This window comes from Zootoca vivipara, chromosome 14, assembly GCF_963506605.1.
Source record: "Zootoca vivipara chromosome 14, rZooViv1.1, whole genome shotgun sequence".
NCBI lineage: Eukaryota > Metazoa > Chordata > Lepidosauria > Squamata > Lacertidae > Zootoca > Zootoca vivipara.
Window position 1 is genome coordinate 47,326,130 of NC_083289.1, and position 13,904 is coordinate 47,340,033.

Here is a 13,904-nt window from a genome sequence, read left to right on the forward strand (position 1 = left end):
TTTTTTCTCTTTCCGATTTGCCCTTCTATGGGCACCAAAAATGGCCGCCGCCGGCTTCAAAAGTCGCATCTACGCATGTCCGGAAGTGCATAGACGCGACTTCCGGTGTTGTCGTCGGCCATTTTTTGTGCCCATAGATGGGCAAAGCGACACCGGAAGTTACGTCGACGCAACTTCTGGTGTCACATGGCTGCCGGTCCCAGATTCTGCAGTCCGGGACTTGGAAGGTAAGGGTGGGTCCAGCCCCCCACAAGGTCTGAGGGACAGTGGACCGGCCCCCTCCTGAAAAGGTTTGCTGACCCCTGGGTTAGAGGTTGCCAAGGAACACTTGCCTGAGAGCAGAATCCACATAGGAAGTGCCAACACCCTGGGGCCCTGGTTGCCCGAGCACTCACAAAATTCCCCATAAAGGGGCAGAGCACCCACACATTTCAGTGCCAGGACCATGCACACTGCATGGCACCCACGGCCCTGGGGCCAAGTTGGCACTCCTGATACAAAGTCAGACAGTCCAGAGGTCAGGGAATCCAAATGATCATAGAGCCAAGGGTTGAGATGGAGAGCAGGTAGCAGCAAGGTAGGGCCAGCAACCACAGGCATTGTTTCCAGCACCTGACTGCTGCTGAAAGCTGTTTATGAAGCCCAGAGCCAGCTGGTTCTGATCAGTGCTTTCTGCTCTGTGACCTTGAAGGTTGATCAGCTGCAGGTGGAGTCACTCCGCCTTCTCCCCCTTCAGGCTGCTGTTCAGCAGGTGAACTTGTCTCCTGGCCCATGACATGGCTGGTCCTCCCATAAGCCTTTGGCTTATTTACAAGGAGTTCCATGTATTGGAAAGTGATTGGAAAACCATCCGTCTGCACCAGCCGCAAGATGCAGACATCCTTTTCAGCGGCTTCGAAAGAGAGTGAGACAAATTCATGGAGGAGGAGGAGGAGGAGGAGGAGGAGGAGGAGGAGTTTATCAGTGGTTGTGTGTCTCTGAATGCCAGTTGCAAGTCAGGGGAGTTTGGAGAACTGTCGTGGTTGCTAGAGACAATGGCTGTGTTCTACCCTCCATCGTTGGAGGCAGTATGTCTCTGAATACCAGTTGGTGGGAATTGCAACTGGGCAGAGTGCAATTGTGCTCATGCCCTGCTTGCAGGTTTCTTATAGGGGCATCTGGCTGGCTGCTGTGAGATCAGGATTCTGCAGTAGTTGGGCCATTGGCCTGATTGAGCAGGGTTCCAACGTTTTTACGACAGAGTCGTCGACTTCTGGTCTGTGTCAATGCCACATATTTCCATCCATTTTCATATCAATCTGCTATTTCCATCAGAGAAAAAGATGTGCCAAAATTGCATTTAATGGCAGCTCAATGCACACAGTTCTTAAAAAAAAACACCATTCCATCCTAAAATATTAAATTCTAAACACATTTTGGTGCTTTTTGAGCTGAGATCTGTTTTGTAGGCTTTTGAGACATATGAAACCTGGGGGATAATTGCGTTCTGATCTGCGTATGTGTCTGGAAGACACAAATTGGGACTGTTTGCTTAAAAATACAAAGAAAGCAAAATTCAGCTCCATCCCTGCCAGCTGCCAGGCCATTAAATGGTGTCCATTCCCATAGCAATGGAGTATAATCAAGGCTTTATAGAGAGCATATTTTCTGCTGGCCGTGACTGGAGAAATGAGTCTCGGCTTGCATCTGATGCTCTCTTCACGCACGCCTTTCTCCCCGATGCTCCATATCCACAGATGTCATGGTGTGGAGGAGTTTACCTGTGTATATAGAAACAGCCCTGCATAATTTCAATGTGGGATGCTATTTAGGTGCAAAGTTATTTGGAGTTAGCTGAAATGTTGAAGACACAGTTGCATAAACTAGGAAGGGGGAAAGGGAGAGGGTTGACTGTAAAACCTGCGGGAAGAGGGTGGGGAGCCTCATGCCCAGGGGATAAATGTGACCCTCCAGAGGTCTCTATCCAGTGCTTGGGACTTTCCTCCAAGCCACACCCCTTTCCAGACCACACCCACCTCCCCCAGGTCATGCCGCTCACTAGTCCTGGTCTGCATCCTCCTCATGGTCTTGCCCGGCAGAAATCGTCCTGGAACTGCTTCTTGCTCACCTGAATGGAGAGAGGTGGTGTGTGTGTGTGTGTTTGTGTGTAGAAACCCCTGACTTTTGCATGGCTGAAATGTAGCCGGCTCTTCAAAGGTGGCAGTCTTATCCGTTGCCTCCAGCCAGCTCACGTCTTAGCTGCGGCACTGCCCATCAAGGGCGTACCCACCATGCGGCAAGTTAGGGCAGCTGCCCTACTCTAGAAGCAGGGCTGGTGGGCAGAGGCGGAGCACAGCCCGGCGGAGCGCGAGTTCGCCATTCCCGCCGCACCGCGCCGCACCCTCCCTCCAGCTCCCCGGCGCGCCCTCAGGCAAGGCCAAGCGCGGCGGGGAACCAGGGAGCGCGGCGCGGTGGGCGGGAACGCCGAACTCGCGCTCCGCTGGGCTGGGCTCCGCCTCCGCCCACCAGCCCTGCTGCTAGGGAGGGGCACAGCCCGGCGGAGCGCGAGTTCGCCGTTCCCGCCCGCCGCGCTGCGCCCTCCCTCCAGCTCCCCGTCGCGCCCTCTGGCAAGGCCAAGCGCGGCGGGGAACCAGAGAGCGCGGCGCGGCGGGCAGGAACGCTGAACTCGCGCTCCGCTGGGCTGGGCTCCGCCTCCGCCCACCAGCCCTGCTGCTAGGGAGGGGCACAGCCCGGCGGAGCGCGAGTTCGCTGTTCCCGCCCACTTTGTGGCCCCTCCCCTTCCGTGCCTTGGCCCCTCCCCTTGCCCCCCCCCTAGTTTTGATCCTGGGTACGCCCATGCTGCCCATGACTTGCATGTGGCCCCTGGGAGGTTCCCAATGAGGTTATGTGGCCCTTTGACCTTGTTTTAGGAAAATCCTTGGGCTCACTTGGATTACCAAACAAAGACACCAGCCAGGAATGTAGGAGCAAAACAGCAGCCAGTAGGCCTGTTTTTTATTTTAAAGTACTGTTGCACCTGGACTTCCACCCCACCACATCGGAGAAGCAGGAAGAAGCAGGATGGCTCCCACTTTTATCAGTTTTACAAAGATACCCACAACACCCCTAATTACATTATGCATACGTCATGAATACATCATAAATTGGGAGGGTCTGGTGACAGAAACCTGAGCTTCAGGTTTGTCCCCATCCTTCACTTGACCTCCACCTCACACCCATCAAATAAGACAAAAGAAATATTTACAAGCTCCTGGTTTCCCAGGCCAAGATAATCACACCTCTTTGTCCCCACCAAGAACCTAATCCATTCCTGGATGGTTTGCCATTGTCCATAGGATGACTGCCTGTCTGGCACCCATTTGCCAGGATGCCAGTGGTTACCTCTTGTGAAAGAGGCAAGTACGTGTACGTGATCCCAAATTTCAGGGATTATGGCTGCTCACATCCCAGGCTTCCCCCTTCATAAGCCATTCATTTCCTGAACAGAACAAATAATCCAGAATGCGGGAGCTAGACTGGTGACTGGGAGCGGCCGCCGAGACCACATAACACCACTCCTGAAAGAACTACATTGGCTCCCAGTACATTTCCGAGCACAATTCAAAGTGTTGGTGCTGACCTTTAAAGCCCTAAACAGCCTCGGTCCTGTATACCTGAAGGAGCGTCTCCACCCCCATCGTTCTGCCCGGACACTGAGGTCCAGCACCGAGGGCCTTCTGGCGGTTCCCTCGCTACGAGAAGCCAAGTTACAGGGAACTACGCAGAGGGCCTTCTCAGTAGTGGCACCTGCCCTGTGGAACGCCCTCCCATCAGATGTCAAAGAGAAAATAACTAAGGTGCTGTGGGTTAAACCACAGAGTCTAGGGCTTGCTGATCAGAAGGTCGGCGGTTCGAATCCCTGCAACGGGGTGAGCTCCTGTTGCTTGGTCCCAGCTCCTGCCCACCTAGCAGTTCGAAAGCACATCAAAGTGCAAGTAGATAAATAGGGACCGCTCCGGCAGGAAGGTAAACGGCGTTTCCGTGCGCTGCTCTGGTTCGCCAGAAGCGGCTTTGTCATGCTGGCCACATGACCCGGAAGCTGTCTGCGGACAAACGCCAGCTCCCTCGGCCTATAGAGCGAGATGAGCGCCGCAACCCCAGAGTCGGACACGACTGGACCTGATGGTCAGGGGACCCTTTACCTTTACCTTAATGTTTAATAGATTATTGTATTTTAATATTCTGTTGGAAGCCACCCAGAGTGGCTGGGGAAACCCAGCCAGATGGGCGGGGTATAAATAATATATTATTATTATTATTATTATTATTATTATTATTATTATTATCCATACTGGAGCAATTTCTAAAGTTTTCCCAGTGAGCCAGTACGTAGATACATTTATCAGCGAATTGTTACATTTGGTAATGTGCAGCAGACGCCCTTTGAATAGAGATGAGTGTTTTGTGGGGGCATTTGCCGAAGTGATTGTGTTGATTTTGGTAGTCGGGGTGTGTGTGTGTGTGATATCTGCTGGAGGGGCAAACCCACCACCTTTACATAAATTCCCGCAACAACCTAAAAAAAAGGTTGCTCACTATCAGGAGCCAGAGCCGGGTAGGCAGCAATAAAACACCCGGAGTCAGTGAAGTTTAGATTCAAAGGAATGTGATGCAACAACTTGGCTGAAGCTGTGCAGGTCTGAGTCTGGTCAGCGCTTGGATGTGCTAGGATGAGAACGTAGTGTGGTTGCACAGGGAGTAAACCTGCTGGGAAAGCCAGTTTGAGATCCCCCCCATTCTTGCAGCGCTTTAAAAAAACAAAAACGCAATGTGTGAATTGGTCTTGAAGAGAGTTAGTTCTACCCCATTGTGTGTGTGAAGATTCTGGGGGAATTGTGTTGCGGGAAGCACCCTCAGAACCAATCTTTATTTGCCTGCCTCGTTCTGTTTCCGAGAGCCTAATCGTAGCTCTTGTAATCCTACAAATTACACATGTTTCAGTGCTCTTCGCTTATTGTGTAATGGGCTAACTCTTGCATCTCTTTATTAGGCAGGCGCATTCCGTGGCAAATTATGGGAAGTAATTATCTTATTATGGGTAAGAAAGAGAGGAGATGGGGACCGAAATTAAATGTGAGTTATTAAGGTCCCTCGGTTGCGCATGGTGTTCAGAGAAAGCAACGGAAGCTGTAATTAAGGGGGAGGGTGCAGTGCAAACCAGAGAGCCAGTGTGGTGTAGTGGTTAAGAGCGGTAGACTCGTAATCTGGGGAACCGGGTTCGTGTCTCTGCTCCTCCACATGCAGCTGCTGGGTGACCTTGGGCTAGTCACACTTCTCTGAAGCCTCTCAGCCCCACCCACCTCACAGGGTGTCTGTTGTGGGGGAGGAAGGGAAAGGAGATTGTTAGCCGCTTTGAGACTCCTTCGGGTAGTGATAAAGCGGAATATCAAATCCAAACTCTTCTTCTTCTGCTGCTGTGGAAATGTGGAGACTTAATAATGGAATAATGAGTAACTGAAATTGACAGATTTGCCCATCACTCTACAGCGAAGCGTGTGTGTGTTATTTAGGGGGGGGGAGGTGTACATAAAATAATAAGGCCCATTCCATAAGTAAAACAACAATAAAGAATCCAGCACAGCAGCAAGAGATGTTCATTTTTAGCCCATGTTGTGCTAAATTTCTGTTTGCAATGTAATTAGAGGGAGGAAAGAATGGAGCCTTTTTTGGGGGGAGTGGCTTTCCCATGCTTGGTACAATCCACTCTGCTGCTTCCAGACTCTACCACTTTGTTTGGTGATAGGTTAACCTGCCTAGAGATTGGCTTCAGCTGTGAATACAAGGGCTTTAGACTTCTCGGCGCTGTCAACAGTGCTGTGTGCCTCGCGGCCATCCTCTCTGCTCTCCTAAGTGCGCTTTGCTTGTCGAACACCCCGCAGTCAGTAAGAATTTATCCCGACAACACTCCACGCGGGACGTCATGCAAGGAAATGCTCACTCTCCAGATGAGCACTGACACACGCAAGCCGTCCTGATCTGCAGCCTGCGACCATCGATCCTCGTTGCCATCTCTAAACATCCGCCAAGGGCCAGTTCACACTTTGCACAGTCGGTTCACCGCTTGGCTGCCACTGAATGCAAGCTGAGCATCATCGCAAGGCAGCATTAAGCAGCCGCTGAAAGTCCTGGCAGGACTCGACACGGCGCTGTGCTGGGTGGCTGGGTCCGACTCCATTTTAACTCCCCATGATGCCCCAGACCAGGGGTTGGCAAGACTTACCGGCCATGGGCCGGATCACTCCTGTGACGCCAGAAATTGCATCTGCTCATGTCTGCGGCGCCAGAAATGGCTTCTGCGCATGCCCAGATGCCGAAAATCTCACCTGTGCAGAAGTGATTTTTGGCGACTGGGCATGCGCAGAAGTCATTTCCGGTATCTGCGCGTGCGCAGATGTGATTTCCGGGGTCGCTCGGCAAGTCCCTGTGCCGGTTTAGCACAGCAAGCGGGGGATTCTCCGAGCGGGCAGCTCAGTTAGGGGGTGGCCCATGGGGGGGGACAAAAAACAAAAAAAAAGCTGCAGGCACGCCGGCCGAGCGATTGGGCGCCGCGCGGGTGCCTGCTAGAGGGGAGGTGGCACTCGGGGCCGCACCCCCACCCCGTGATCGCCACCTGAGCCTGGACGCTTCGTTTAGGCTCCGTTTAGAAGTTGTGGGGGGCGCGAGCCCCCTTTACCTAGCACACAAGAGCAGTAGGATGCTGCACATGCGTACAATGTAGAGGGGATCACACACACCCCGTGACTTCTAAACTGAGCCTAAACGGAGCGTCCAGGCTCCAGGCAGATAGCCCACTGGTGTGGCGGGCACGGCGCGCCAGTGGGCTATCTACCTGAGGCCTGGACGCTCAGTTTAGAAGTCACGGGGGGTTGCGACCCCCCTCTACGTAGCGACGCATGCGTTGTTACATAGCGCCATCACGCCCCACGGGGGCATGGCAATTTGTCGCCCCGGGTGTCGCAGTGCCTCGCTACGCCCCTGCTCTTTCGTGCAAAAAATAATAAAAATGCCTGCACATAGAAAACTAGGGGGTCAAGAGCAAGGTTTGCAGCCCTAACAGGCTAGCTTTCTACATGGAAGAATTGCTAGTTTGTTTATTTTTGCATCACCAACCTTCCATCCAGCAAACCCCACCACCCACTGCAGTCCAAAGTGACAAGGTCCAGAAACAGATTAACCCCTTCTGTATGAATAAGATCTCCGCTGGTAGAGGCTTGCAGACCCATTGCACATTCATCATATCTCATTTCGAAGACATTTCGGCTGGTGGCCATTGCAACATCCTGTGACAACGGGTTTCCCTGAGTTAAGATGCATGTTGTGGGATTGAGCTGCCACTGCCAATTTCAGCAGAGAGCCCCCGGGGCTTCTATTTTTGAGACAGGGTGAATAATGTTCCCTGAATCACAGGCTCTTTCCACTACTCACAATTTCATAATCCGCTATCTATCATGCACCACCACAGTCACCCCTCTTTGTGTTGTCATTTTTCTAAGTGAGGACATCTTTGCCCGGGGGTTGAAAAGAGAGATAAACAGTTGGCAACACTTTAGAGAAAAGTACCCCGATCGAAAGCAAAAATAGTCATAAGTAGATGGGTTTTTCAATGGTTATGCTGTAGTGATGTGTGTGTGTGTGTGTGTGTGTGTGTGTGTGAGAGAGAGAGAGAGAGAGAGAGAGAGAGAGAGAGAGAGAGAGAGAGAGAGAGAGAGAGAGAAGGCAACTGAAGAAAGTGGATGGAGACAAGAATTTCCTCATCTCTCCTAACACTAGAACTCTTGGGCTGAATGTGGGAAGCTTCTTCCCTATGGAACTCACTGCCACAAGAGGCAGTTTATGGCCACCAACCAAGATGGTTTTTAAAAGTGGATTGGAAAAATTAATGGAGGAGAAAGCTGTCAGGGGGTACTAGCCGCTGTGGTTCTTCCCTATGGAACTCACTGCCACAAGAGGCAGTTTATGGCCACTGTCACAGAGGGCACATAGCGGCTACTCTAGAGTAATGACTCTCCAAACCGTTGCCTTTTCATGCTTTTATTGTGTGCAAACTATTTACCAGGCATCCCCGAACTTCGGCCCTCCAGATGTTTTGGACTACAATTCCCATCTTCCCCGACCACTGGTCCTGTTAGCTAGGGATCATGGGAGTTGTAGGCCAAAACATCTGGAGGGCTGCAGTTTGGGGATGCCTGCTATTTACAGTGCTAGAGCTGTACAGGATACATGTTCTCAGTCTGGGTCAGAACCCTGGAATGGGGATTCCCGCGTTTTCTTCCAACATAGAAGTCTGGGAATCCCAAATCTCCTCCCTCGTTTCTTTCCGTGCAATTCCGGAACCGAGGGAAAGCTCTTCTTTCCCTGCTTTCCCTCCTCCCCTTTTCCCTCTCCCTTCCTTCCTCTCCCAAGCGGAGCAGGGGCTCTGCGACCCTGCCAGAGCCATGTCCTCTACTTCCTGCTTCCCCGCTGGACACTTCTCCCTCTCCGCTGCAGCTGGTACTCGGGGAAGAACTGCTTCTCAGGATGGGAGGGGGCTGTCTGTAGTCCCTGTCCCTCACAGCCACCAACCAAGATGGCTTTAAAAGTGGGTTGGAAAAATTAATGGAGGTACTAGCCGCTGTGGTTATGCTCTGCTTGCACGGTCAGTAACATTTCTGAATCCCACTTCCTACAAGAGGGTGCTCTTGTTCTCAAATCTTTCTTGTGTGTTTCCCCCAAGCATGTCGTTGGCCACCATGAGCTCAAGATCATAGAATCATGGAATCGTAGAGTTGGAAAGGAGCCCAAGGGTCATCTAGTCCAACCCCCTGCAATGCAGGAATATGCGCTGATGCATCCATGATGGATGGCCACCCAACCTCTGCTTAAAAAACTCCAGGGAAGGAGAGTCCACAACTTCCCGAGGAGACCGTTCCCCTGTCAACAGCTCATACCATCAAAAAGTTATTCCTGATGTTTGGACATGTAATTTGAAGCCATTTGTTCAGGTCTTACCCTCCGAAGCAGGAGAAAACAAGCTTGCTCCCTCTTCCATGTGATATTTGAAGATGGTTATTATATCTCCTCCTCTTCTCCAGGCTAAACATACCCAGAAACATAGCCTGGTGCTGGAGGAGATGGGCCATTGGCCTGATCCAGCAGGCTCCTCTTCTGTTCTTAAACTTAATATAAGTACTGTACCCAAAGTCAAGCTCTGTCTATTACATCATCATATCGATACCATATGTGTTTCAAAAAATATTTCTTCTATCAAATGGAAGTACATTAAATATAGCCACCTTGTGGGTGTTTGTGAATGCAATGTAGGATTTAAATGTAAAGAAGAGACAGACAGACACCTGGGGAGAGAAAGAGAGGGAGTGGTGGTGGGGGAGAGAGAGAGAGAGAGAGAGAGAGAGAGAGAGAGAGAGAGAGAGAGAGAGAGAGAGAGAGAGAGAGGAACGAGCTTGTTGAGTAGGTCAAAATTCCACCTCCCCACAACTCCAGCAGGGCCAACTACCGTAAGTGCCTTTGAGAAGCTCACAAATGAGGCATGAAAGCATCACTGCTTCCCTAGAGTTTATCCCATTGCCTAGCCCTCGGAGATAGACTGCCTTTGAACATGGAAGCTCCATTGGCTCATAATTCAAATGTAAAGATGGATCTCTAAGCCATTAGGTGGCAGGATGTGACAGGGCCCTTCCTTCTTCCATCCAAACTAGCCCCTGCATCCCTGGTTGATATGCATGCGCCGTATTTCACGACACGCACGCACCCGCCAGAGGTCGTTGTGAACTTCTGGCGGCAGTAAGTCAAGGGGCGGAGACAAGATCTCCTCTGCCCTCTGCCGAGGGGAGCAATCGAGATAACACCAAGAACTCCTGTTACTGCTGACAGTTCCTTTAACACTGTTCAGAAGCTCTCTCCTCTCTCCTCCCTGTAATCTTTTCCTCCAGCTGAGAGAGGGAGGGAGGGAAGGTGAGGAACCCACTCTTTTTTTGCCCATCTTGGGCATTCTTGTCACGCCTCTCTCTTGCCATGCTTGCCTGGAGCTTTCTCCAGCGCATTTGCTGTATCAGCAGGGGACACGTCTGAGGAGGATTCCCACCTTGCAGATGGCAAACAGGACGCGGCTCGTAGAGAACTTGATTAACCCGTCAACGGAGACATCTTCTTAGGCAGACAAGGCCGCAGTTATACCCACGTCTGTTCCTGTGAGGTTGGGGAAGAGGGCGTGACCAGAGAGGAATCTCATCCCTGTTGCATTTAAAGGCTTATCAACTGCACACTTCCCAAAACAACAGGCAAACCAAGATGTAGCGCTGAGGGCTATTGGTTACAGGAGTCAGACTAGGACCTAGGAGAGAGACCAGGGTTCAAATCCCCCACTCAGCCTTGAAGTTCACTGGGTGAGCTTGGGCCGGTCACCAACTCTCATCCTAACCTACCTCACAAGGTTGTTGTGAGGATGATGTGGCTAGGGGAGAATGATGTGTGCCACCTTGAGGTCCTTGGAGGAAGGAAGGTGAGATATAAAATGCAATCAATAGGAAATAAGTAACAGAAATTCAAAATCCTCTGAATTTTGCAATGCAGTTCTCCAGCCAAGTGATGAGTGCAAAAATGTGTATACACCAGGGTACAATGTCCATTGAAATGCATGCATTAGTGAAAGTAGCATACAGTAATTCACTGTAATGCGGGGAAATTTGCTTTGCACCGTTGTGTATCTTGGGCAAAGCTGCGCACAGAAAAAGAGTGTACAAGAAGAAATTTGCACTGAAATGCTGATTAATTTTCATGAGGACTTCTAAATTGTGTGTGTGTGTATGTGTGTAACTGCCTTGGAAATATGGAGAACTGAATTTAAGACTGGAAAAGCGAGTACCGGTAACTTGAAGAAACCCAAATTGACAGATACGTTCCTCCTTAGGTGTGGTTAGACAGGGACAGGTCCGTGCCTTCTTTGGTTGGAGAACTGCGTCTCAAAATTCAAAAAAAGCATGTGAATTTCGAAGCCTCGATGTGTTTCAGTAGCAAGCTGAAATGGCATAGGGTGGGGGCTGAGACCAGGGGACAAAGGCTAGAGGAGGCAGGTTCTTCTCCTTCCCAGGATACAGTTATCTCAGTATCACCACCACCCCAAAAAAACACAATCCTGTATGGATAGGCCAGTTTTATTTATATATATATATATAAAAAGAGACTGAGGCTGCAAAATGGTAGCTTATCTGAGGGCACTTGGCAGTGTGTTGAACATTGGGTTATATTGTTCAACACTCAAACTTTCTCCCCCCCTCCCTCTCTCTCTCTCTCTCTCTCTCTCTCTCTCTCTCTCTCTCTCTCTCTCTCTCTCTCTCTCTCTCTCTCATTCTTTCTTTGAGCCAGACATTTTAAAACTGGCAAACACTTGTGAACAACTGTAGCATGTTCTTTCCCATTGCCTCCACTTTTATGGCTTTTCACCATCTCGTTCTCATTTATTTATCAGATGCCGCGGCGTCTGTTTCTAATCTTGTGCACAGATCAGCCTTCCTTTACTTCACCCTGCTATGATTTGTAGTCCACGGCAGTAAATAATGACCCCTCCCTTTCCTTGAGCATCCGTCCTTGGTTGTTGTCCTGTTCTTGGTTGTTGTCCTGTTGTTGCGACCTAGCCTGGGCTTCACATAATGAATTGTGTGGGGAAACGGAGCGTGTCCCCCCTGGGCTCTGCCCCCAGCCTGGTGCTTCTTAGTCCTTCCCCTTCCATGGCTGGTTCAGAACCCTTTCCATGGAGACAAAAGGGTTAATTCTGCTCTCTGCACGCCAAGATGCGGCAAAGGCTTTGGCTAATTAGCATGATAAATCAAGCCTCATGAATATGTGATGAGGAACGATTTATCATCCCCCGGCTGTTGATCTGCGTTATTTGTGCTGGGAGAGATGGGGCCCTCGTTTTTGAGTCCTGCTGGATCAGACCAAAGGCCCATCTCACGCAGCATCCTGCTTCTCAAGTTGCCTAGATGTTCATCGCAGGAGGCAACTGATACATAGAATCAATGGGGGTGGTGATAGAATCAGAATTGCAGAGTAGGAAGGTGACCTCAAGGGTCATCTAGTTTGACCCCTTGCAATGCAGGGATCATAACTGAAGAATCCCTGATGGATGGACATCTAACCTCTGTTGGAAGTTCAAAGAAAGACAAAGGACATAGGTGAGGTGTCAGACTTCGGGGAATCTGATTCTTCCCCATGTGGCAGTAAATAAGCAGATCAAATGAAAGGAGCGTTCTTACCAGATAAGTTCTTTAATAATGACAGCGAGAGACAAAGGAATGCATATCTCTCTAGAAATGGTGTTGCTCCCAGTAAAGGTTTACCCCCTCCGTCCCCATTAATCTACGTCACTCCTATGCCGGGTAATCTGAGCTTGTTGCCTCTGCGCTCTCTGTGCTATCACTCTCAAAGCCTGTCTAGTCTTAGGTGAAGGGGGGGGGGGTCAGGAATGCTTTCCAAGGACACTGAATCTGCCAGCTGTCTCTCTCCTGGTGTTTCCTCTTCTAGTATTTCCCAGCTTTTCTCCTCTGGACTATGCCCCTCTGCAAACCACTGTTCTAAATCAATACTGTCCTCCTGCCCTTGGGAAGGTTCAGAAAAGGGGGGGGTCCCACCATTCCTCCTCAGTCCAGTCCCTGAGAAGAGGGGACTTCAGCAAGTATTGCATTTGTGATCATTTCCTCTTCTGCATAGCTACTAAAACTGTAGGAGTCCTGCTCTCTTTCACATCTGCCCGCCTTCTTCAGACTTCAGACTTCAGTTCACATGGCTCCATACTTTTTTAAAAAAAAATCCTCTGCAAGTAGAATGTGAGCATGTCAGAAAGAAGGGTTCTCCTTAGCCTCACCTTATCCCTGACATGCTAGGTTTCTAGGTGAAGAGGGTTGTTGTTGTTTTTTGCTTTGCCTGGGAGAAACTGCAGCCATGTCCCTGAGACATGCAAATGTGTCCTTCGGTCCAGAGAGGAAAGGTTATGAAGATTTTTGGAGAGTGAGATATGTCTCCATGAAATACAGAGGAATAACTCTTCTGAGGGTTGCTAGTGCCTGGGAATAGAGCAGAAGTCCACTTTCTTTGTTTTCCCCTGCAACCGGAGAGCTTGGGTCAGGAGCAAATCCATTAAATTCACCGCCGGATTTCACAAGTTATCGCTGGAGGCAGAATTAGCTGCTCGGCACAGGAGAAAGAATGAACCTTTATTCCCTGATTGGAACTCGTTAGCCAGATCAATGTGCCCTCGGAAGGGGAAAGGACGAGAAACGCAGATAACACAGCCTCCAGGAATCCACACGGAGGGCTCTGTAAACTCACCAAGAATAACACGGCAATTACTCTGTGCCCTCTCCCACTTCCATCTAAACTTGCCTCGAGAGATAATACAAGCCTCCTGTTAGGGCCAGCTCAGCAGAGAGATGAGAAGCGGACATTGGAGCCATTTGCAAAACCTTTGCCCACTTTCCCTTAATAGATTTTTTTTCCCCCATGCTAATCGTCAATATTACGGTGCAATACCAGATTTGCTGGTGAGGAGTGATTTGTCAATGCACAAATTTACATCATGGAAGGGTGTTCAGACAGAAGGAAGGGTTGTAGCCAGTGGCAGAGTACCTGCTTCACATGCAAAAGATCTCCAGCACCTTCAGGTGGGGACAGATCACCTTGTGGGGGGCTAGACTATATTTGGCGGTGGGAAATTAACAAATTCCTATGCCCCACAAATAACCCAGAGATGCATTTTAAATAAAAGGACACATTCTACTCTTGTAAAAACATGCTGGTTCCCGGACCGTTCACGGGCCAGATTTAGAATGTGATTGGGCCGGATCCGGCCCCCAGGCCTTGGTTTGCCTACC

At 50.2% G+C, this 13,904-nt stretch overlaps 1 protein-coding gene across 3 annotated transcripts in view; it reads left to right on the forward strand.

The window, feature by feature from the left end:
- CACNA1H (calcium voltage-gated channel subunit alpha1 H) overlaps window positions 1-13,904 on the forward strand; it is a 172,502-nt gene that overhangs the window by 26,128 nt on the left and 132,470 nt on the right. The gene's annotated exons all lie outside the window — the stretch shown is intronic.